At 42.5% G+C, this 23327-nt stretch overlaps 1 protein-coding gene across 24 annotated transcripts in view; it reads left to right on the plus strand.

The window, feature by feature from the left end:
- The window catches only part of SORBS1 (sorbin and SH3 domain containing 1), a 237109-nt gene that overhangs the window by 82490 nt on the left and 131292 nt on the right, over positions 1-23327 (plus strand). Inside the window, exon 1 of one of the 24 annotated variants that reach the window (XM_060034418.1) lies at positions 319-6385. The exons of the other annotated variants lie outside the window; for them this stretch is intronic. The gene's annotated coding sequence lies outside the window, so the exon portion shown is untranslated. Of the gene's footprint in view, positions 1-318; positions 6386-23327 lie in introns of those variants that run through there. 24 annotated transcript variants of the gene reach the window in all.

Here is a 23327-nt window from a genome sequence, read left to right on the forward strand (position 1 = left end):
CAGGGTCTTCAAATTCTTCCTGACTTTAGGGAATTCAGCAGCACTGCTTCCCTTAAGCACCTCCCCCTCCCCCGCTTTTAAAAGTAAGAACTAGGGCTTCCCTGGTGGTGCAGTGGTTGGGAGTCCGCCTGCCGATGCAGGGGACACGGGTTCATGCCCCGGTCCAGGAAGGTCCCACATGCCACAGAGCGGCTGGGCCCGTGAGCCATGACCGCTGAGCCTGCGCGTCCGGAGCCTGTGCTCTGCAACGGGAGAGGCCACAACAGTGAGAGGCCCGCGTACCGCAAAAAAAAAAAAAAAAAAAAAAGTAAGAGCTAGATGATGTCTCCTTTAGCTCAGAAATCCTGTGGCTTCGGATGAGCCCAGTGTCTTTGGTCTTAGGGGTTTCTGAAGCCACTTCGGACCTTCTTGGCTCCCAGCCACTTGGGAGCCTGTTTCTGATTCTCTCTGGGTTGGTCTTGAGTTCCAGGTATTGAACTGAAAGTACATCAGCCAAGGGTTTGGACTGCGTCAGAAGTATTTTGATTTGCTGTATTCTCTGCTTGGCATGTACTCATTTCCTTCAGGGACGTCCCCTTCCTTGGAATAAATAACTCCCAAGATGCTTGTCTCACTGAACTAAGAAGGCATTCCAGCCAGGCGTTTCCATTCGGGGATCTTGGCTTGTCAGCCACAGGTCACTGGGTGAAAAGGATGTCACCCCATTTGAAACGCTCCTGACACCCACTCCTTCCTGACCCACTCCCGCCAACAGTGGTCCTCATCCTGGCCAGTTTTGAGAGTGACCAGCTTGAGACAGAACCAGCTTGACAAGAGCAGGTGTGGACCAGATACTACTGTCCTTTGTTCAGCATCAACGCGTTCCCTGCTCCTGTGGCCCAGACATGCAAATAGACCATTCTGAGATCAGGAGCGCATTTTGCAGCCATTTGAAGAACTTTCCAGGGCTTTCCTGGCTCCAGTCCTCCCCACTCTTTTGGACGACAGGAGTTTCTCCTCCAAGCTCAGATAACCTCTGCCTTCCCTGTGTGCCCTTCTGAGAACTTTGCTTCTCGCCGTCATGTTCTCTCGAATTTTAAGTTGTGACCGGCTCCCTGGGCTGCCTGGCATAATCATACAGGGCTGAGTCAGTGACTCAGGATTCAGCCATGTTGACCACCCGGAACTTTGATTCCCACCCTGACTCCCCAAGAGAGCAGCTCTTCAGAACTCCCACCCAGGGCTGGGCTGGTCTGGGCTGGGTCTACTGATCCCTCTGCCAGGGTTGAATTCTCAAGGAGCATCTGGGCCTCTCCCTGAGCTGAGGCACAAGACCAAGGCTACCCAGCCCCTGGGTCAGAACCAAAGGAAGGGAACGGGACAGCAAAGAGAACGGGCTGCCTGAGCTTGGAGCGGGACATTTGGGGAAGGGAATAGAAGGGGAGGTTGGAAAGTTTGCTTGCAATAGCTTTGAGGATTCTAATCCAGGGGGACTCAGGCAGTGGGGTGTTTCACTTTTCTGGAACTGGGTATTGGGAAAGCGCCCTCTGAGGTGCCTGTCCTATTTTGGGATGAGTAAGTCAAGGAGCAGCTCTACCCTGGCGCCTGGAAGTGCCTCCCGTTTCCTCATTTTAGACTTGTCATTCCTATAAAGAAAAGCACCTTAACTCCATTATTACAGATTCAGGCTGGATTGAAATTTATCTCTCTACTATCTACATAAAAGGATATACAGAGAAAAATCTCAGTGAGGGTTGTTGATTTAGGGGAAAGCCCTTTAAAGGGCCCATTTTAGGCATGTACATTTGCATACAAACAATGAAAGTGCTAGTTAAAATGATTCTCACATAGTCATTTTGCTGTGTGGGAACTGCTGCTTGGCAACACTCGTGGCATAGAAGTGAGTGAACTTGGAAATAATAAAATATTGCTCCTTCCATCCATCTAACCAACAACCTAGTGAGCACCTTCTGTTTGCAGGCACCTGTGCTGGAACCAGGGTCGGGGGGTGGAAAGCCAACCTAATATTTACCCTCCAGGGTGACGTGAGGCTACTGGGAAAGTCCAGCAACGACCGGGATGAGTTGGTCACCCTGCTTCAGGAGTTGAAAGCTTAGTAGGAATTAACAAAGTACCTACAATGTTCTACCTGTTAGATAGGCCACACCTGTTCATTTTTAAAGCTGTCAGCATTCTGCCCTGTAGGGCTTTTTCCCCTCTAGCTTGAGTAGTCTAATCCCCTTTTGAAACTGTATCCCAACATTTAATATTCCCGTGGTCATCTTCATCCTCAGTGGCATCAGCTATCACCGGACACCTGCTGTGGGCGGGGCTCTGAACTCGGTGACTGTGGGTGGGGCTGGCGTAGTATGGAGGTGATTTGAAAGCCTTTCAGCTCCTGAGGAAACACGACCACCATCTCCTTACCTTTTTTTAAAAAGCGTGTTAGAGCACAGTAGTTGCAGAGTAAATACTTGTGGATTGAAGTTTAGTAACTGTGTTTTAAGAATGCAGGGTCCAGGGAATTCCCTGGTGATCCAGTGGTTAGGGCTCTGTGCTTCCACTATAGGGGGCATGGGTTCGATCCCTGGTCAGGGATCTAAGATCCCGCATGCCACGCGGCCACAAAAGCCAAAAGAGTGCAGTGTCCGGAGTGGCACAGACCCCATTTCCAATCCTGGCTCCCTGCCATGTGCTTGCTTTATGATCTCGGCTTGCTTATGACTTAACCTCTGAGCCTCATTTTCCTTATTTGTGGAATTGGGATTAAGTGAAGGTATTCATGGTAATTATGATGATAGGCTGTATAGTATAGTATATATAGTAGCACATACTCTGGAGTCAGACTGCCAGGGTTCAAATCCCACCTCCTGGTTGTGTAACCTTGAGCACATTACTGAGCATCTCTCGTCCTTAGTTTTCTTATCCATAAAACAGGGATAATAATAGTACCTGTGTCAGCAGGTCATTAAAAGTAAGAATTGTCCAGCACCTTGTGCCTGGCCTATAGTGTCACATAAATGTTTGCTGAATGTTAAAAACTATAAATCTATTATTTCACTTTGGTTCTTATAGAATTCCTGTGAGGTTAGACAGGGCGAGTATTATTCCCTGTTGCTTATTTGTTGTTGTTGTTATGTTTGAGGGGCAAAAATGAAATTCTGATGGTTTAAAATGGTCTACTGAAGGGAATCTGTTTCGTAAATATCAAAACTGGGACCAGAACCCGTGGTCTTTGCCATAAAAGAACATACAGGTGCATCGATATGTATGTATCGTGGGCATGCATGAAAATATTATGGTTTTGATATAACCTGGAGACGAGTGAATAGCAGTTGTCCCTCTTCTGCACCCACTGGCCTCAGTCAAATGTGCTACAGTCTGCCGGCGTACTGCTAAATGATGTTCTCTGAATTAAAGCATTGAGCTTATACCTTCCAGTAGGGTCCCTGAGACTTATTAAGGTTGCCTGTTTAAACCTCTTGCAGATTCTAACTGCCTTAGTGTTGCCTGCTCTCTGGCTGGACTCCTTTTAGAGATGCTATTGTATTTATGTGCCTGATTTCAGAGCCCCTTGGATGAGCCATTTCATTCAGGAGAAGCCCAGGCTAAATAGGAACCACTCCCCCTTCCCCTGCCTTTATATTTGGTGTTGAAACTCTTCATTCTTTGTGAGAAACTTAATTATGAAAGCCGTGGATGAGGGAATGTAAAAATAGCTTTAAAACGCTTGCATTTGCCAATCTCTTGTCAGGCAGAGAGCTTTAGATTGAAATGTTTTCATGTCTGTTCACAAGCATGAGTACTTCTTAAAACTGCTGCAGTGTAAAGGGTTAAAACATAAATAGTATCCTATATGAGCAGTGAAAGGTGCTTTAGTACTTAAGTCCTATTTTTGAGCTCTGGAATTCAATTCCTTCCTGTTGCCAGCTGAACCTGGGACTGATGTATTAGATGAAAATATATTCCTATCTTCAAACGTGGACAACAGGACATTCTGTCCTCCAAATTTCAGCGTTTGAGTTGGGTGTTGCAGGAAACTTGGCACCCTTTCTTTCTTTTCAAAATAATAAACAGAGATGATGTTGCCTCAGGTTTCATCTGATGGGGCTTAGATGCTGTTGCCTCATAAAGACTGATTCATAGACAAATGTGAACTAATTATAGTAACTTAAAAATAATGTCCCCGTTTAAATTTGGCAAGGCAAGATGCCTTGCGTGCTTTGTAGGACATGAGAGATTTTGTTTCTTTAGTGGCATGGACGTGACATACCCATTTCTATTTTGGCCATACAGTAGTTGTGCTGGGTCACTACCTGTCATCTTTATTTTTTTAGGGAATTCTCGTGTGCTGTCATGCACACCCCAAGCCCAAACATTGAAACACCTTTTACTGCCATCTACACAAGGAATTCTTTCTTGCTATATGTCCACTGCATTTTTAAGAAACAAGTGTCTGAGTTGAAGAAAATGGATGGCATAATTTTTTTCTTTTTTTAGTTCTAAGCATTTCAGAATCTCTACTATGAAAAATTGCAGGAAGTTATCCACTTCTCTCTATGGAATGAATAGAAAATCGTCAGAGAGACTGTTCTCACTTCTATTCTACTCACCTTGTTCTTTTAGTTTTCAGATGACTTTATTTTTTAAATTTTAATTTTATTGGAGTATAGTTGATTTACAATGCTATGTTAGTTTCAGGTGTATAGCAAAATGATTCAGTTATACATATACATACATTCATTCTTTTTTTAAAAAATTTATTTTTGGCTGCATTGGGTCTTCGTTGCTGCACGCGGGCTTTCTCTAGTTGCAGAGAGCGGAGGCTACTCTTCGTTGCAGTGTGCGAGCTTCTCATGCGATGGCTTCTCTTGTTGCGGAGCACAGGCTCTAGGTGCTCAGGCTTCAGTAGTTGTGGCACGCGGGCTCAGTAGTTGTGGCTCGTGGGCTCTAGAGCACAGGCTCAGTTGTTGTGGTGCACGGGCTTAGTTGCTCCGCGGCATGTGGGATCTTCCCAGACCAGAGCTTGAATCCGTGTTCCCTGCATTGGCAGGTGGATTCTTAACCACTGTGCCACCAGGGAAGTCCCTATATTCATTCTTTTTTAGATTCTTTTCTCATATAGGTTATCCCAGAATATTCTACTCACTGTTTCTACTGGGGATTAGGTTGGAAAATATTTCACCATGATTCTCTCGAAGTAATTTTTGCTTTTGAATTTTCTTTAAATACATAGGTGATATATGACCATGTTCAGAATTCAAAAGTTAGGAAAGGTTTGTAGTAAAATGTAAATCTTCCATCTCTCCCATACTTCTTGCTTTAGACTCAATCCTGGGCACCAGTTTCTTATATACTATTGTGGAAATTTTCCCTGCGTTTATAAATATGTGTATATATATTTTTTCCCCATACAAAGGACATCATACTATCCACAGTGTTTTGAACTTGGTTTTTCTATTTAATCATAATCTTAGAAATCATTCCATCGCACATTTTGAGCTACCTCATGATATGATTGTTTTGTTGTTCCCATTGAATAGATGTCATAACACATAAACAATGGCCTGTGAATGGTATGTAGGCCATTTTAGTCCTCTGCCACTAAAATCATGGTGTAATGATGATCTTGTAGTCTGCTGTGGAATAGGCTGTCGTCTCAGTGGTGATGAGTATGGGCTCTGATAGCCCAAAGGCCTGGGTTTAAATCCTAGTTTCTCCATTTACTATTGAACTGTTTGGTCTTGGCCCGTTAGTATTTATCTCATAGGTAGGATGTGATGATTGAAAACACTAATCTATATAAAGCGTACAGACCAGTGCTGGGCATGTAGACAAGTCTATATTTAGTAGTGTTATCATTTTGCATGATGTGGGAACACACGGGTCCTGTACTCATCTCTGCATGTTTCTGAACCACTCCTAGTGGCTTTTAGAAGCCATAATACAGTTTTTGAGTCTGTGGGTTCTATCTCTCCTAAATTGACTGAAATGTTCACCCTCCCCTCCCTCATTTCCGTGTTGCTTTTGTAGAACATCCTGGAGGAGAAAAGGGAAGATTGTATTTCCGGCCACTATACTCATGTGTCCAAACCCCTTCAAAGGCACAAATTGCCTTTGTTAATTTTTAACAAATGGTCCAAACTTCCCCCCATAAATACCTAATTTAGAACTTTACGAAGAATTACATTTACACAAATATCTAGCTTGTGTGTGTGTGTATGACCCAAATTTATTTAATTTCACCATGTTTCAAATTATAAGGCAAATCTTTGGCCAAGATCGGAGCGTGTACTTTGGAGGTTACCTGCTCTTATGTCAGCTGTACATCTTGCATCATAGAAGACCACCACTTTTGGATTCAGACAAGCCAGAGCTAAAACCCCCATGCCGGCGTTTTCTCACTGTGAGTCCTGGGGCAAGTCACTTAGGCTTCCAGGGTGTTGTTTCCGCCTCTGTAAAAGTAGACATTGATCCACCTCATAGGGCTTTATGAGAGAATGGGTGAAGGAGCCAACAGTGTGTGGTACAGAGCAGGTGCTCATGGACCATCTAACCTTCCCCTCCCACATCCCACTTCCTCCTTCCTCAGTCCCCTGGAAGGCACTGCCTCCACCTTCAGCTCTTCATCTCCACTCCCCTCCTGACTTGTCATCTGATTTATCACTGTGCTTTCTCTGCCTTAACTGGGAGGGCAGTTCCTGTCTCAGTTGGTGTCGCTTGCATCCTACCTTAGGTTGACTGTTCAAGGAATGCCAGTGAGGGAGGGAGGGAGAGGCGGGCTGGCTGTGTCCCTACCCCGGTGAGGGCATTACTGTTTCACTGGAAGCAGCAGCTAGCGACAGCATTGCGAGACCAGAGTTAGGGGCCACGGTGAGTTAACGTGATCGTAGAGAATGGCATTTTCACTCTTGGTCGTTCCTTTGAGGAAGTTGGCTATAGCCAACTCATGAAACTTATACTCCCAGATAGTCTTTTTGTTTGGAGGATGGGGGTGAAGGGAATGTCTAGAAACTGTTGCATGTCATCAAAGCCCCATTAGAACTGCACTTGCAGGAGGGTGGCTTTGACTGTTTCACACCCACTTTCTAAGAAAAGGACCAGCCAGTTGGCTTGTAGACTTAGTGGCCAGCTCTCCTTGGGCCTTGCTTTAATGTCCTGGAGGTGGGCTGCTGGGCACCCAGGATGAGCAGGGGAAGTGAGGCTACGGCTGGAAAGTGAGCAGGAAGACCTTCTCTAGATCCTCCAAATCACCTACTTGGAGAGGAGCTTCTCTATCTTGCCTTAAGTGTTTTGCTGCAAATTTTTGAAATAGCAATCACACCTGTATTCAAATGTAAGGACCAGAGTGGTATCCAAAGATGTGCAGGCCAGGTCCCTTCCAGCTACAAAAAGCCACAGCTCTACAAACAAATATTTGGGCAGTAGGACCCATTGTACCACTTGGAATGCTCTTCCCTTCTCCCTTTTTACTTGGGGCTTCCTGTCCTTTAAGATCTAGGTTAATTCCCACTGTCCAGTTTTTTCAGTCTTGACACTGGGCTGTTGGACTGGCTGTTGGTTAGATGTAGCCTTATGTGCTGAACTGTTAGTTATTAACCTTGTGGTTGTTTAGGCGTTTTCCCATGTTTATGCCCTGGCTTCCCCACTAGGTCCTCACTCTCTAGGCCGAGGCCCTGTCCAGCCCCTGTACCACTATGGGTGGGCGTAGTGCAGGGGTTCTCACCGCTGCTGTGAGTATCGCCTGAAAGCTAGTTGGAAATGCACACCAACCCCACTGAATTAGAAAGTCCGGGGTGGGACTCGGCAGTCTGCAGTTTAACAAGCACTCCTGGTGATTCTGCGGGGCAGTGAAGTTCAAGAGCCTCTGCTATAGTGGGAAGAGCAGTGGTTTGGGGGTCTGAGAGGTGTGGGTTTGAAGCCAGCTCTGCCATTTACTAACTGACCTACTTTAAGAAAGTGAATTTTTCCTCTTTCTTCTTTCCCCGTCCAGGGGTATTTTATAGAAATCTGTTCTGCACGATGTTAATGGGTGCTCTAAAAATAGGGATGGGCAAGGGGTTCTGTGGCCAAATAAGTTAGTGAAATGCTGCTTTAGTGAATTTCAACAAGATTCTTTATGACAATACCTCTCAGATGCCTAAATGTCACTGAGGGTCCCTGAGGGTTGCACGGCAAGTCTGCAAACTTCTTAGATTCTGTAACACCTTTTCTGCTACATACTTGCCAGCTTCTCTGGCAGTGGTGTTTTGTGGGACCCGTTTTGGGAGATGCTGGTCTGGGTGATCTGTAAGGGCACTTTGAGCCTGGAGATTTTATGGCCCTGCCAATCAGTGAGGAATTCAGAAACTTCAACTACAGGGCAAACCAGACATGATGCCATAATTTATCATTTGAATAAACCAGGCTTACACAACACCTTGAACATTGAGATGATATAGAAGTAACTAAACACTGAGGAATAAAGGTTATATTTTTTTAAAGCAGAAAGTTTTTCTTAGGTAGAAAACCAGATATCAGGGGAGAGGTGGGGAAGACGAATTAAGGAAAATGTCACTTACTGAGCATATTGGAGTCCTGGCAGGAAACATGGCACAGTCAAATCGGGTAATGTAAGGAGATTTAAATAAAGGAACTATTTATAAAAGGTGTAGGCAGAGTTTGGGAAAAGCAGCAATGGTCAGCGCAGGACTTGGATTCCTCTATATATGCAGTGTTTACGTAGATCACATTTAGTCCTCGTAATAACCCCAAGGATAGGTTTTTATTATTTCACACTTTGCAGAGGAGGAAGGTGAAGCTCAAAGAGGCAAGGCAGATTCCCCGGAGATAGCACTGGGGAATGGAGGCGAAATTCACACAGCCCTGCCAGCCTCGCAACCCCTGCTTCTGCTCCATGCTTCTTTAGGCAGAACATCCTCTCTTCCGTCATGTGGTGAGCCTGACAGTGCTACTCTCTGAAGCTCGTGTTCTGAGGTGCTTACTGAGCTAGGATCAGTAGACAGGAGAAAATAGCACATTGGGCAAATATGTAAATTAACAATAAAAGTATGCAGATTACATATATGGGAAAGAAAGATGTAAACATGTACTTTCCAAGTCTAGGTGGGTTGGGGCTGTGGAAATCTGTCTTCCATCCTTTTGGGGGAGCCATCCCAATGTAGAAAATGTTTTTGGGGAGGATATGGGAGCCGTTCGAAGGGCGTGGGTGAGGCAGCTTAGCTTGAAGGGGCCAGGAGGAGGTAGAGGGAACTTTCCGACATATGGCATCGCTTGGGAAGGCTTGGCTGTAGGAGTGGAAGGAAAGGGCGCTCCTTTCATAGGTGCCTCAGCCAAATGGAAATGGTCCTGGTGGTGGGAGGCGAGCAGGCAGCTGGGAGAGGAAAGAGGTGTCGTGATGGGCTCTCAGGGTGCCCCGGACTCCAGTTTTTATATTGGGGCCGCGCTGGTCCAGTGAAGTCTCTTTAACCTAATACCTTTGTTAGAAGATGGTAAAGGTTGAATTTTCTCAAGACTGATTTTTTACTTCCTTCAGGAAGTTTCAGAGTACATGAATGCCTAATTTCTCTTATGCCCTTAGAAAATGTAAAAGTCATGTCTCTCAGGAGGCTACTTTCCCCCCATGTCACTTTGCATTTAGTTTTTTTTTTTTTTTGGCTGCATTGGGTCTTCGTTGCTGCACGCGGGCTTTTCTCTAGTTGCGGCGAGCCAAGGCTACTCTTTGTTGTGGTGCAGGGCTTCTCATTGCGGTGGCTTCTCTTGTTGCGGAGCACGGGCTCTAGATGCACGGGCTTCAGTAGTTGTGGCACGTGGGCTCAGTAGTTGTGGCTTTTGGGTTCTAGAGCGCAGGTTCAGTAGTTGTGACGCACAGGCTTAGTTGCTCCGCGGCATGTGGGATCTTTCTGGACCAGGGCTTGAACCCGTGTCTCCTGCCTTGGCAGGCGGATTCTTAACCACTGCACCACCAGGGAAGCCCTTAGGTTGGTTTTTAATGCCCAATTAGAATATAGCTTATGGCCAAATCCCCCTTATTCCAGAAAACAAGAACACCTCTCAAATACTGTGCATAAGAACTGCCTTTGAAAACATCTGGTAAAAATAACAAGTTGCTTGGAAAACTGTGATTCTCAGATGCGGCCTCCACCCTTGTATTAGCGGGGAGTCACTGGAGTAAACCTTTACTTCCTGTTGCTTCCACACAGCAGTCCTTTACGGAAATATTTCGCATGTTTCCTTAAGCAGCAGGGAACCTTGAAGGGCAAACAGTGCTGAGGCCCCAGAGAGGAACAGAGATGCTATCTTTGCCTAACAGCACCTCAGGGTGTACGGAAAGCCCGCCTGGGCCTCGGAGCTTTGAAGCAGCGCCAGTCTCCTGTCCAGAACTGCTAAAATCTCCAACTCTCTCCCCCAGGCACGAGCGAGGCCCAAGCCTGCCACACCTCCAGCTCCTCTTACAAGGGAGAGGTTTTAGAATAGTCTGAAATGTCAGACATATTTTTTTTCACAACATGCCGCAGACATCTCATAAATTATTCCTCAGTAAAACTTTAATAGGAATGCTTAGAAAATTAAGAGTTCTCATCAGTGGAGTTTTTGGTAATTGGACAACTGTTAACCCCAAATCTTCCTGCTTTTTCCACCCCAGAACTCATGGAAGAAAGTCATTATGAAATAATTTTCCTGAAGCCATGCTTCAGGCTGTCTTTGGTGACTGAGGTCTTATGTACTCTCATAATGCCACGTGTTAGTTTGAACAGTGGGATACTCAACATTTGGCTATTTTTGACTTAGAAGAGCCATCTGAAGTGGTTCAATCTGATAACAATATAAAGTGTAGGAGTTTGAGTTCAGGGTTTTCTGACTTCAGAATAGATCTAGAAAAATTTTTAAGAAATCTGTGATATCTTAATACCTTGCCATTTGCTTCTTTCTCATGAAAATGGGTAATTCAGGATTCTGGTGGTAGAATCTGCATTGCTGCTCAAGCCGTGTCTGCTGTCACATTGGCTCCACATGGGGCACGTTTACAAATATGCGGCACAGCTACAGCCATAGACATGCTCGGTTCTATTTCGTGTGTAGATGCTTCTGGGGGTGAGCTTGTGAGCCTGCTCTTTACGGGTTTCTAGCCATTTGTGTCTTATGTTTATTTTTTACCTAAAATGCTTCCTGACTTGATTTATTCAGTTACTAAAAACTGGAATTTGGGGGGGAACTTTACATTGTTTATTGGTGCAAAGAGAAAATTGGGGGCTGTCCTAATAGTCTGGGATATGTGCCACAACACGGAATCGTGATCATTGCCCAAAGCGATGCTCTCTAGATGCCTGTGGCCTATAGAAAGGAAATTGTACAAAGGTTGCTAGTATATTTCATTTCATAATATTTCTCCCTCTTCAAAAATTGGACTTCTTAGTCTTTTTAGGCTGCTGTAACAAAATGCCCCAGGCTGGGTGGCTTATAAACAACAGAAACTTACTTCTCACAGTTCTGGAGACCGGGAACTTCAAGGTCAAGGTACCAGCAAGGTCGTGTTTTGGTGAGGGACCTCTTCCAGGCTGCCGACTTCCTGTTATAGCCTCACATGGTGGAAGGGCTGGGAGCTGTCTGGGGCCTCCTTTATAAGGGCATTAATCTCATTCATGAAGGCTCTGCCCTCATGATCTAAGCACCTTCCAAAGGCCCACCTCCTAATATCATCACCTTGGGTGTTAGGTTTTCAACATACGAATTTTGAGGGGAAATGAAACATGCAAATCATAAAAACCAGTGTATTTCATTATTTAGAACATTCCATTATTTCTTTGTATATGGAAAGTTAATATCTAGAAGAATTTTTCATAGTGAGAATATAGTTCTTAGTATCATTTGCCTTTTTATGTAAAATCAAATCAACCAAATATTAATTGCTCCTTTACTACATCCAAGGCACCGTGTGAAAATTCAGAAAAAAATATTTGCAGCAAATAAAGAATTTTGCTTCCCTTGAAATATGACATAGTGTGACATTCTCCTTACCACTTGATCTATAGAAAGGTAAAGCCAGTTAGTTGTGTCTTGTCTCAGGGCAGCATCCTTTGGGGGAAACAGCACAGATTGTGAGTTAAAAGCCCTAGTTTCATTCTTGTTTGGGTCACAGGCTCTCTCGGACTTTGTGGGCATCCTTCTCCTTTCCCACCTGAGCTGTTTTCTCATCTAACATAGTGAAGATTATTTCTAAATATTCTAAGATCCTTCATAACAAAATACACCCAACAATGATTTTTATTGAATGCTTTTCACTATGTAATGTACCGAGATAGTTTCAAGTAAGTGTAGGAGTCTCTCCTGGGAGTTTTAAAAGGTTCCTCATCCTTAGATAAAACAAAAACAAAAAACTCAAAACGTTTGTTGACCATCCTGCAAGAATAGATCCCTTCAAAGAGCAGAGAAAATTCTAGAATGTGTAGAATACTCACCTCTCCCCCTTCAGAGAGTCATCTCTGGTTTACAGAAGAATAAACGATACAGGAGCTGTCACGTAAGTGGGACAAAGAGTGGACGAGACAGTGGGTGCCCCGAGTACTGAGGAACAGCTGCCGTTTATCAAGCGCTTGCACTATGCCTGGCTTTGTGCCAAGTGCTTCCAAGCACTTTACCTGTATTATCCCAACCACGCCTTGTAGTAGCCACATGAGAGGAGTGGTGTGATCACCCCATTTTGCACATGAGGAACGGAGGTAACTCACCCACGGTTGCACACCTAGTAAGTGGAGCTGATAATTGTTATTGAGCCTACATTCTTTTTTAAAAAAATTATTTTATTGACGTATAGTTGATTTACAATGTTAGTTTCTGCTGTATGGCAGAGTGATTCAGTTATACTTATATATACCCTTTTTCATATTCTTTTCTATTATGGCTTATTATAGGATATTGAATACAGTGCCCTGTGCTACGCAGTAGGACCTTGTTGCTTATCCATTCTCTATATAATAGTTTGCATCTGCTAATCCTTCCCTTCCCCTTGGCAACCACAGTCTGTTCTCTATGTCTGTGAGTCTGTTTCTGTTTTGTAGATAAATTAGATTCCACATATAAGTGATATCATATGGTATTTGTCTTTCTCTTTATGATTTCTTTCACTTAGTATGATAATCTCTAGGTCCATCCATGTTGCTGCAAATTGAGCCTACATTCTTTTTTTTGAGCCTACATTCTTAATCACCATGCCTCTGAGGGAAGGCAAGGGTATGGGTTAGAGAGGCAACAGGCTTCTCATTAAAGAGAAGCATGGAATTGCCAAGGGTTAGTGATGGAAGGAAAAGGGTGACATTCATGATCATGGGCCACCTACATTGATCCATTGCCTTAGTGTTCTCCTACCTTGATTACCTGTCACTGCCTTGCCGGACCCTGGGGAATATGCCTTTGTGAAGGCTGTAGCCCAAGCTTGGCCACAGAAACTCCTTTCACCTCCCCTCCAGCACTCCTGCCAGCGCTATAAAGAGCTGCGTGTTTACTGGAACTTGGGATATCTTTGCCACTTGAACTGACAAGAGTCAAGGAAGTAAACAGCTGGACTTGGGATTGGAGGGTGACGCCAGCAGCATAACTATGAACAGGTTTCAAAATTCTTTTTCAGATGTTCCGAGACTTGTTTTTACTTTCATGTTTCCCTTTTAGTATCTCCATTTGCAGAACCAAACAATTCTCATTTTGGAATTTGTGTGAAAGGCTTAGAGTAAACAATGTGAAGAGTCCTTAACCATCTCTTAGTTCATTTCGTGGACCAAAGTGGGGGGAGGTCACTTGTCTCTGCTCACAGGCCTCAGTCCAAGCTTCTGTTCACTGTCACACCCTCAGCAGCCAGCAGTGGACCATGGCCAAGCACCATGTGGCTTAAAAACAAGAAACCCAAACCCCTGTCCTGCTTTTAAGCAGCCTCCACAGCTTGGATTGCAAGCCCCTCAAGAGCAGTGAGTGCTCATCTCTGCAGCTAGACTGAGCACAGTGTGGGGACTAAGCAGATGCTTCAGAAAGGCTGGGCTATTCTGTGGAATGCTCCGTTGAGCACATTCTCCTCATCACTATAAAAACGAATGTACTCGGAAGGTGTTCTTAAAACAAGCAGGGAGGGCAGTGTAGGCAGCGAAGTGCAGTGCAATGCAAGACACATCTTTGCAGAATGAGGTCATAGTTAAGGGCCTGGGATTTAAGGTCAGACGGGGTTTTCTGTCACAATTCCACCACATACTGGCTGTGTGGCCCCAGAGAAGACACTGAACCATTGCTTCCTTTTCTAAATTGGCAGCAACAGTTCACATATCCTAAGGTTGTTAGGATTAAATGAGACATTGTATGTAACGTGCTAAGCATAGTGCCTGTGCTCAGGGGGTTCTTGGTGATAACATTAGTTGTATCTAATTTATTGCTAGGAAAAAAAGATCAAATTTGGCTACCTTTCAAAATAAATGTGAAGCAGAGCTTGAGTATATGCCCCTCACCCCCAAATTAAAGTTTACATGTTACAGAGTGGTATAATCCTGAATCCTTCGCAGTTACCTGGATCAGAAACAAGGTGTGAGTGACATCTGTGACAATTTGGTCCTTCAGATTAAGAGGTTGTGCTAGGGTGCTGACATTATGGATCCTTAATTTTCACATGCTTAGCTCTGTGCTTACATTTCTTTTGTGCTTTAAAAAATAAACCTGATAAATCTTTAAAAATTCCTCTATTTATTTATTTTTGGCTGCATTGGTTGGGTTTTTGTTGCTGCGCAAGGGGTTTTCTCTAGTTGGCGGCGAGCGGGGGCTACTCTTCGTTGTGGTGTGCGGGCTTATTGCGGTGGCTTCTCTTTGTTGCTGATCACGGGCTCTAGGCACGCAGGCTCAGTAGTTGTGGCGCGCAGGCGTAGTTGCTCTGAGGCATGTGGGATCTTCCCGGACCAGGGCTCAAACCTGTGTCCCCTGCATTGGCAGGCGGACACTTAACCGCTGCGCCACCAGGCAAGTCCCTAAAAAAAATTCCTCTTGAAAGGAAATGAAAAGGGGATTCTTCTTAAAGAGCTTAATGAATACTTGAGCAGCCACTTTTGTTTTTTTGGTTTTAATTGCTTTTCCAATTGCTTTCTACAAGAAACTTCTCTATTGTTGAATAATTTAGTAAGACTGTATTTAGTGGAAACACATTAGAAGTTGGAAGTTTAAGAGTCTGATATAAAATGAAAACAGTCCCCTTACAACAATATGATAGGATAAAGTATTAATGGTCTATTAGAAATCAAAGACTGTCTAATTAAAAAATAAACATTTGTTCCTTAGATGGCATCAACAGTGTGTGAAAATATATCTTTTGTTAGGTTAGCGTCATTTTATGGATTATGATATGAAATCGTCCTACCTTTCGTGTACATTTGAATTCTTTGCTTTCTCAAACACCCCATTTAGGAGTATTTAAGCTAATAGACAAGTGTCCTCTGAGTTACTTCCTCATTTGGAAACCCTGTGCCAGACTGTGTGCAGATGGGGCAGCAGTCATGCCTGGCAGGCCCTGCAAGTGGAATTACATTTGCACATTGTTTTATTCACTGTGAACATTTTGCAGGGAAAAAAGGAAAAACTGTCTCCCTGCTTAAATGAAATTCTGACACAATCAGTACAAATTATAAATTATGTTTAAAGTGATGCAACAAATTCAGGATGGTTTCCAGCTTTGTGTACAGCATTGTGGATGAGCTGTGGGCGTCTAGTACTTGGTTCTGCAGTAACCTGGGCATATTGACCAGTGTCTCTCAAAGTATAGCCTGAAACCATATCCGCCAGAAATGCAGATCCTGGGGCTTCCTTGGAACTTCTCAATCAACATATCTGGGAGCAGAACCTGCAATCTGCATCTTAAGCAGGTGCCTTCTCTGTCAATGTATGGCAGTTTTTGAGACCCTCTGGGAAGACAGTGGGAAGATTTTGCAAAGATTGTTTTAGTTATCAGAATTGAAAATATTTTTAAATCCAGAGAATTCAACTTTATAATGAAAATTGAAGTACAAGTTAAGAATTTGGGGGACTTCTGGCAGTCCAGTGATTAAGACTCTGTGCCTCCAATGCATAGGGCGTGGGTTTGATCTCACATGGCCAGGAAACTAAGATCTCACTTGCCGTGTGGTGTGGCCAAAAAATAATAATAATTAATTAAATAAAAAAGGAATTTGGTTGAAAGGCACGTTTGAGAATAATTTTTTAAATGCCTCCTGCTCTTTTCTGAATTCCCCAATTAATTGAGTTGACTAGCAGTAGCATTGCAAGTTGGCCTTTAAAATGCTTTCTCAATACCCATAAGAACAAAACTTACATTTGAGAAAATCGTTGATTATTGAGTCACTTGTGAATTTATAAAAGTATATTTGAGGGAATTACTGAATTTGGAGGAAAAGGAATGGAAATACCCAAATGTTACCTCATATCATAGGCTAAAACCAGTATTTAATAAGTATAGCTTATTTGAGGATAGAAGAGAATAGGTAGTTCTCCACAAAAAAAAAAAAGACAATGATGGTTCTCTTAGAGGCTTCCACCACATAGTTACACAAAGCAGCATTTTTGGCTTTTAAAGTAATGAAATGAAAGCCAAAAGACGTCAGTGTGTGTCTTGCCATGCTCTGTATATTGCAGATACATCTTTAAGGGAAAAAAAGTCAAGACATAACAGAAACCATTACTTTGATTATCTTAAAATTTCTTTGACTTTAAAATGATTTCATTTTGGGTCACAAATCAAGCTTTGGAAAATTTAAGAAAATTGAAATCGTGTCAAGCATCTTTTCTGACCCACAACACTGTGAGATTGGAAATCAGTTACATGAAAAAACCTGTAAAAACCACAAATACATGGAGGCTAAACAATGCACTACTAAATAACCAAGAGACCACTGAATAAATCAAAGAAGAAATAAAAAAATACATAGAAACAAATGACAACGAAAACACGATGACCCAAAATCTATGGGATACAGCAAAAGCAGTTCTAAGAGGGAAGTTTATAGCAATTCAATCTCACCTCAAGAAACAAGAAAAATATCAAACAGTCTAATACTACACTCAAAACAACTAGAGAAAGAAGAACAAAGAAAACCCAAAGTCAGTAGAAGGAAAGAAATCATAAAGATCAGAGCAGAAGTAAATGAAATAGAAATGAAGAAAAGAATAGCAAAGATCAATAAAACTAAAAGCTGTTTTTTTGAGAAGATAAACAAAACTGATAAACCCTTAGCCAGACTCATCAAGAAAAAAAGGGAGAAGACTCAACTCAATAGAATTAGAAGTGAAAAAGGAGAAATAACAACTGACACTGCAGAAATACAAAGGATTATAAGAGACTGCTACAAACAACTATATGCCAATAAAATGGACATCCACAAAGAAATGGAAAAATTCTTGGAAAGGTACAGTTTTCCAAGACTGAACCAGGAAGAATTAGAAAATATAAACACACCTATCACAAGTAATGAAATTGAAACTGTAATTAAAAATCTTCCAACAAACAAACATCCAGGACCAGATGGCTTCACAGCCAAATTCTATGAAACATTTGGAGAAGAGCTAACACGGATCCTTCTCAAACTCTTCCAAAAAATTTCAGAGGGAGAAACACTCCCAAATTCATTCTACGAAGCCACCATCACCCTGATACCAAAACCAGAAAAAGATATCACAGAAAAAGAAAATTATACGCCAATATCACTGATGAATATAGATGCAAAAATCCTTAACAAAACACTAGCAAACAGAATCCAACAGCACATTAAAAGGATCATACACGATGATCAAGTGGGATTTATCCCAGGGATGCAAGGATTCTTCAGTATATGCAAATCAATCCATGTGATACACCACATTAACAAATTAAGGAATAAAAACTGTATGTTTTTTATTTTATTTCTGCATCTCAATAGATGCAGAAAAGGCTTTTGAAAAAATTCAACACCATTTGTGATAAATACTCTCCAGAAAATGGGCATGGAGGGAACCTACCTCAACATGATCAAGGCCATGTATGACAAACCCACAGCAAGCATCATACTCAATGGTGAAAAACTGAAAGCATTTCCACTAAGATCAGGAATAAGACAAGGATGTCCACTCTCAGTGCTCTTATTCAACATAGTTTTGAAAGTCCTAGCCACAGTAATCAGAGAACAAAAAGAAATAAAAGGAATATAAATTGGAAAAGAAGTAAAACTGTCACTGTTTGCTGATGACATGATACTATACATAGAAAATCCTAAAGATGCCACCAGAAAACTACTAGAACTAATCAATGAATTTGGTAAGGTTGTAGGATGCAAAATTGATGCACAGAAATCTCTTGCATTCCTATACACCAACAATGAAAAATCAGAGAAATTAAGGAAAGACTCCCATTTACCACTGCAACAAAAAGAATAAAATACCTAGGAATAAACCTGCCTAAGGAGGAAGAAGACTTGTACTCAGAAAACTATAAAACACTGATGAAAGAAATCAAAGACCACATAAACAGTTGGAAAAATATACCATGTTCTTGCATTGGAAGAATCAATATTGTGAAAATGACTCTACTACTCAAAGCAATCTACAGATTCAGTGCAATCCCTATCAAGTTACCAGTGATGTTCTTCACAGAATTAGAACAAAAAATCTTAAATTTCGTATGGAAATACAAAAGACCCTGAATAAGCCAAAGCAATCTTGAGAAAGAAAAACAGAGTTGGAGGAATCAGGCTCCTCGACTTCAAACTATATACCATAGAGCTACAGTAATCAAGACAGTATGGTACTGGCACAAAAACAGAAATATAGATCAATGCTACAGGGTAGAATGCCCAGAGATAAACCCATGCACATATGGGCCCCTAATTTACGACAAAGGAGGCCAGAACATATGATGGAGAAAAGACAGTCTCTTCAATAAGCGGTGCTGGGAAAACTGGACAGCCACATGTAAAAGAATGAAATTAGAACACTCTCTACCACCACACACAAAAATAAACTCAAAATGGATTAAAGACCTAAATGTAAGGCCAGACACTATAAAACTCTTAGAGGAAAACATAGGAAAAACTTTTTTTTTTTTTTGCAGTACACAGGCCTCTCACTGTTGTGGACTCTCCCGTTGCGGAGCACAGGCTCCGGACGCACAGGCTCAGCAGCCATGGCTCATGGGCCCAGCCGCTCTGCGGCATGTGGGATCTTCCCGGACCGGGGCACAAACCTGCGTCCCCTGTATTGGCAGGTGGACTCTCAACCACTACGCCACCAGGGAAGCCCAGGAAAAACACTTTTTGACCCACTTCCTACAGTAACAAATAAAAACAAAAATAAACAAATGGGACTTAATTAAACTGAAAAGCTTTTGCACAGCAAAGGAAACCATAAACAAGACAAAAAGACAACCCTCAGAATGGGAGAAAATATTTGCAAATGAAGCAACAGACAAAGGATTAATCTCCAAAATATACAAACAGCCCATGGAGCTCAATATCAAAAAAACAAACAGTCCTGTTAAAAAATGGGTGGAAGACCTAAATAGACATTTCACCAAGGAAGACATACAGATGGCCAAGAGGCATGTGAAAAGCTGCTCAACATCACTAATTATTAGGGAAATGCAAATCAAAACTACAATGAGGTATCTCCTCACGCAGGTCAGAATGGCCATTATCAAAAAAGCTAGAAATAATAAATGCTGGAAAGGGTGTGGTGAAAAGGGAACCTTCCTACACTGTTGGTGGGAATGTAAATTGATACAACCACTATGGGAAACAGTATGGAGGTGCCTTAAAAAACTGAAAATAGAACTACCATACGACCCAGCAATCCCACTACTGGGCATATACCCTGAGAAAACCATAATTCAAAAAGAGACACGCACCACAATGTTCATTGCAGCAGTATTTACAATAGCCAGGACATGGAAGCAACCTAAGTGTCCATCGACAGATGAGTGGATAAAGAGGATGTGGCACATATATACAATGGAATATTACTCAGCCATAAAAAGAAACGAAATTGAATTATTTGTAGTGAGGTGGATGGACCTAGAGACTGTCATATGAGTGAAGTAAGTCAGAAAGAGAAAAACAAATATCGTATGCTAACGCATATATATGGAATCTAAAAAACCCACAAAAAACCCAAAAAACAGTACTGATGAATCTAGTTGTGGGGCAGGAATAAAGAGGTAGACATAGAGAATGGACTTGATGACATGGGGTGAGAGGGCAAAGGTGGGGCAAAGTCAGAGTAGCATCTACATGTATACACTACCGAATGTAAAATAGTTGGCTGGTGGGAAGCAGCAGCATAGCACAGGGGAATCAGCTCGGTGCTTTGTGATGACCTAGAGGGGTGGGATAGGGAGGGTGGGAGGGAGGCTCAAGAGGGAGGGGAGATGGGGACATGTGTATGCGTATGGCTGATACGCTTTGTTGTGCAACAGAAACTAACATGGTATTGTGAAGCAATTATACTCCAGTAAAGATCTATTAAAAAATAAAAATAAAATGATGTCACATATCTATATTTGAATACAGTTTCTTAATGTCATTTGATTGAAGAAATGAATGAAATAAGATTTAAATAAAACTTAACCTCTGTTTAGAAAGACAGATATGATATCACTTATACGTGGAATCAAAAGATCATGCAAATGAATCTATTTACAGAACAGAAACAGACTCACAGACATAGAAAATAAACTTATGTTACCAAAGGGGAAAAGGAGGGAAAGAAGGATAAATTAGGAGTGTGGGATTAAAAGATACAAACCACTATACATAAAATAGATAAGCAATAGGGAATTACTGTATAGCATAGGGAACTCTTCTCAATACTCTGTAATGACCTGTAATGGGAAAAGAATCTAAAAAAGTGAAAAAAAAATCTTAAAGTAATCTTAGAGTATCAAAAAAAAAATTAGGCTACAAGGACCCCCCCCAAAAAAAAGTCCACTCATATTTAGTGCAGAATTTTATGTGTATTTCTGTCTTATAATTTAAATAATTCTTGTCCAGAATTGATCTTTTTTGTCCTCTGTTGAAATATCGTCTGAGCTGGTCTGTTCATCCGCATCGTTTTATTTATCTTTGGGGACTCCCTGCCCTTCTTCCTGCGCCTTCCTCCATCTGTTCTCCCTCCCTGATGGCAGTGAGGCCTAGCGGACTGGAATGTGGCCCCAACACATTCTACAGAGAAACCACGCTTTATTTCCAGCCAGGAGCAGAGCAGCACCCTGAGGATGCTTTCCTTTTCTTCCCTACAGCGGCCTGAAATCTCCCTTCTAGCACTCATCCAGGCACTCAGTCTACTCTCTTGGCTTTCCAGAGCTTTGGTGGGGTCACCCTTTGCCTTTCCCGGCAGCTGGTTTCACTCTGAATTTAATGAGGGAGCTGAGCTGAGTGGCCAGAGAAGGGTTTCCCCACCTGGCACTCACTGGAAGGTCTCGGCCACTTGTCAATGTTAAATGAGTAAATGCCGACCTCTGGGAGACTCCAAGGCAAACCCTTTCCAGCCAGTTCTCCTCTGGTCAGCATCTCGGGCACATTCCTGAGCCCCTCTGCTTCCTCCCTCGTTTCTCTTTGGACTTCGGTGTAACTGACAGTGGAGTAGGAATGTATTTTATTTTATTATTTATTTATCTATCTATTTATTTATTTATGGCTGCATTGGGTCTTCGTTGCTGCGTGCAGGCTTTCTCTAGTTGCGGCGAGCGGGGGCTACTCTTCGTTGAGGTATGTGAGCTTCTCGTTGCAGAGCACAGGCCCTAGGCGCACGGGCTTCAGTAGTTGTGGCTCGCGGGCTCTAGAGCGCAGGCTCAGTAGTTGTGGTGCACTGGCTTAGTTGCTCTGCAGCATGTGGGATCTTCCCGGACCAGGGCTCCAACCCGTGTCCCCTGCATTGGCAGGCAGATTCTTAACCACTGCGCCACCAGGGAAGTCCTATGAGTATTTTAAATTCCACGTATATGTAACTTTCAGAGTCACTGGGGTTTTCTGTCCCTGTTCACTGGTTGGACTTGACACTTTAGCAAAGCCTGTTGGCTTACTTTGTGTCGTCATCCCGGATTTCATGCTGCCCAAGGCCTCACTGCACCTGATTCTCTGCCTTTAAATTTGCCGGCTAGTTTTTCGAGCTGTGATATTAGCAGATGGGAATTTGAAATGCCTCATACCATGCTGAGAGTTCAAGTGTTTTTCATTTCTGTTTTAAGAGTTTTAGCTCATCTTTTAGTTTTTTGGCCCCCTTATAATCTAGTGTATTTACTTAGGCTTTACACTTTTATGTAAGAAAGAACTTAATTTATCTTTGCACTCTTATTATTAAATAGGAAGTCTATAATTATAAGCTTGTTAAACTGGATTTCCTCCAGAAGTGTAATTATATTCACCAAACTCCACAAATTATATTCACCAAGCTCCCTGTAAGAGGACTGGGGAACCAACCCAAGAGTCCTAAAGTTATATTTTTATGAAAGATTTTTGTTACTTAAAGGGTGGGAGAGATTTCTGCATGGGACCTTTATCCTGTCCCCCATCTCTGCAGTCTTCTTAAAATGTCCTCTGTTAGAATTTTGAGGGATTGATTTCCAGACATGTAAGACATACTGTACATTTAAAATAGAAGAACCACACTATTCAGTGCCTCACATTAGTGAACTTTTATTGAATGAATTAATGGGTTCAGAAGCATCAAAGGGCATTTGATTGTAGATTTGCCTTAATGATTTATTTTTAAAAATGGAGAAAGCCATTTATTCTCCAACTTTGTACTTGTATATAAGATTTTTGACTTCAGTTTGAGATATTTGGACTTACTATAAATGTTGTGAAACCATAGATGTTAATTTTCTACTGCTGCTTTTTAAGAGGGAAGGGCGAAATGAAATTTTAGAAAGGAATTGAGAACAATATTTTAGTGCCCTCGTGACTTACAGACTCACATGGTAACATGCCTGCCTTCGGGGAGCTTAGCTTCTAGAAAGCACAGCAGGCCCACAGGCATAGTAGCTGTAATGCCTATTGCTGGCTTGGCTTTCCCCCTTGTCCTGTTGGAAGGGCTTGGCAGGGTTGGGGTTCTTTGTTTCAGGGAGTATGTGTGCCTGGATTTTGCATTTTCTCATCATGATGGATTGATCTGGACTTCAAGGCTCATACATAACATTTGGAAATTGTGGTCCTTTCCAGCCTTGAAATTCTGTGATGCTCTGAGTTCTTTGGTCGTATGAAACCCTGTTCAAGACAGATCATATGGCCTTTCACCATCACCACCCTCCCTTTTTTAAAAGATTGTAGGCAGCCCAGGCCACTGCTAGCACTGCCTTGTTGGGGGGCTGG

Source organism: Delphinus delphis, chromosome 16, assembly GCF_949987515.2.
Source record: "Delphinus delphis chromosome 16, mDelDel1.2, whole genome shotgun sequence".
Classification (NCBI taxonomy): Eukaryota; Metazoa; Chordata; class Mammalia; order Artiodactyla; family Delphinidae; genus Delphinus; species Delphinus delphis.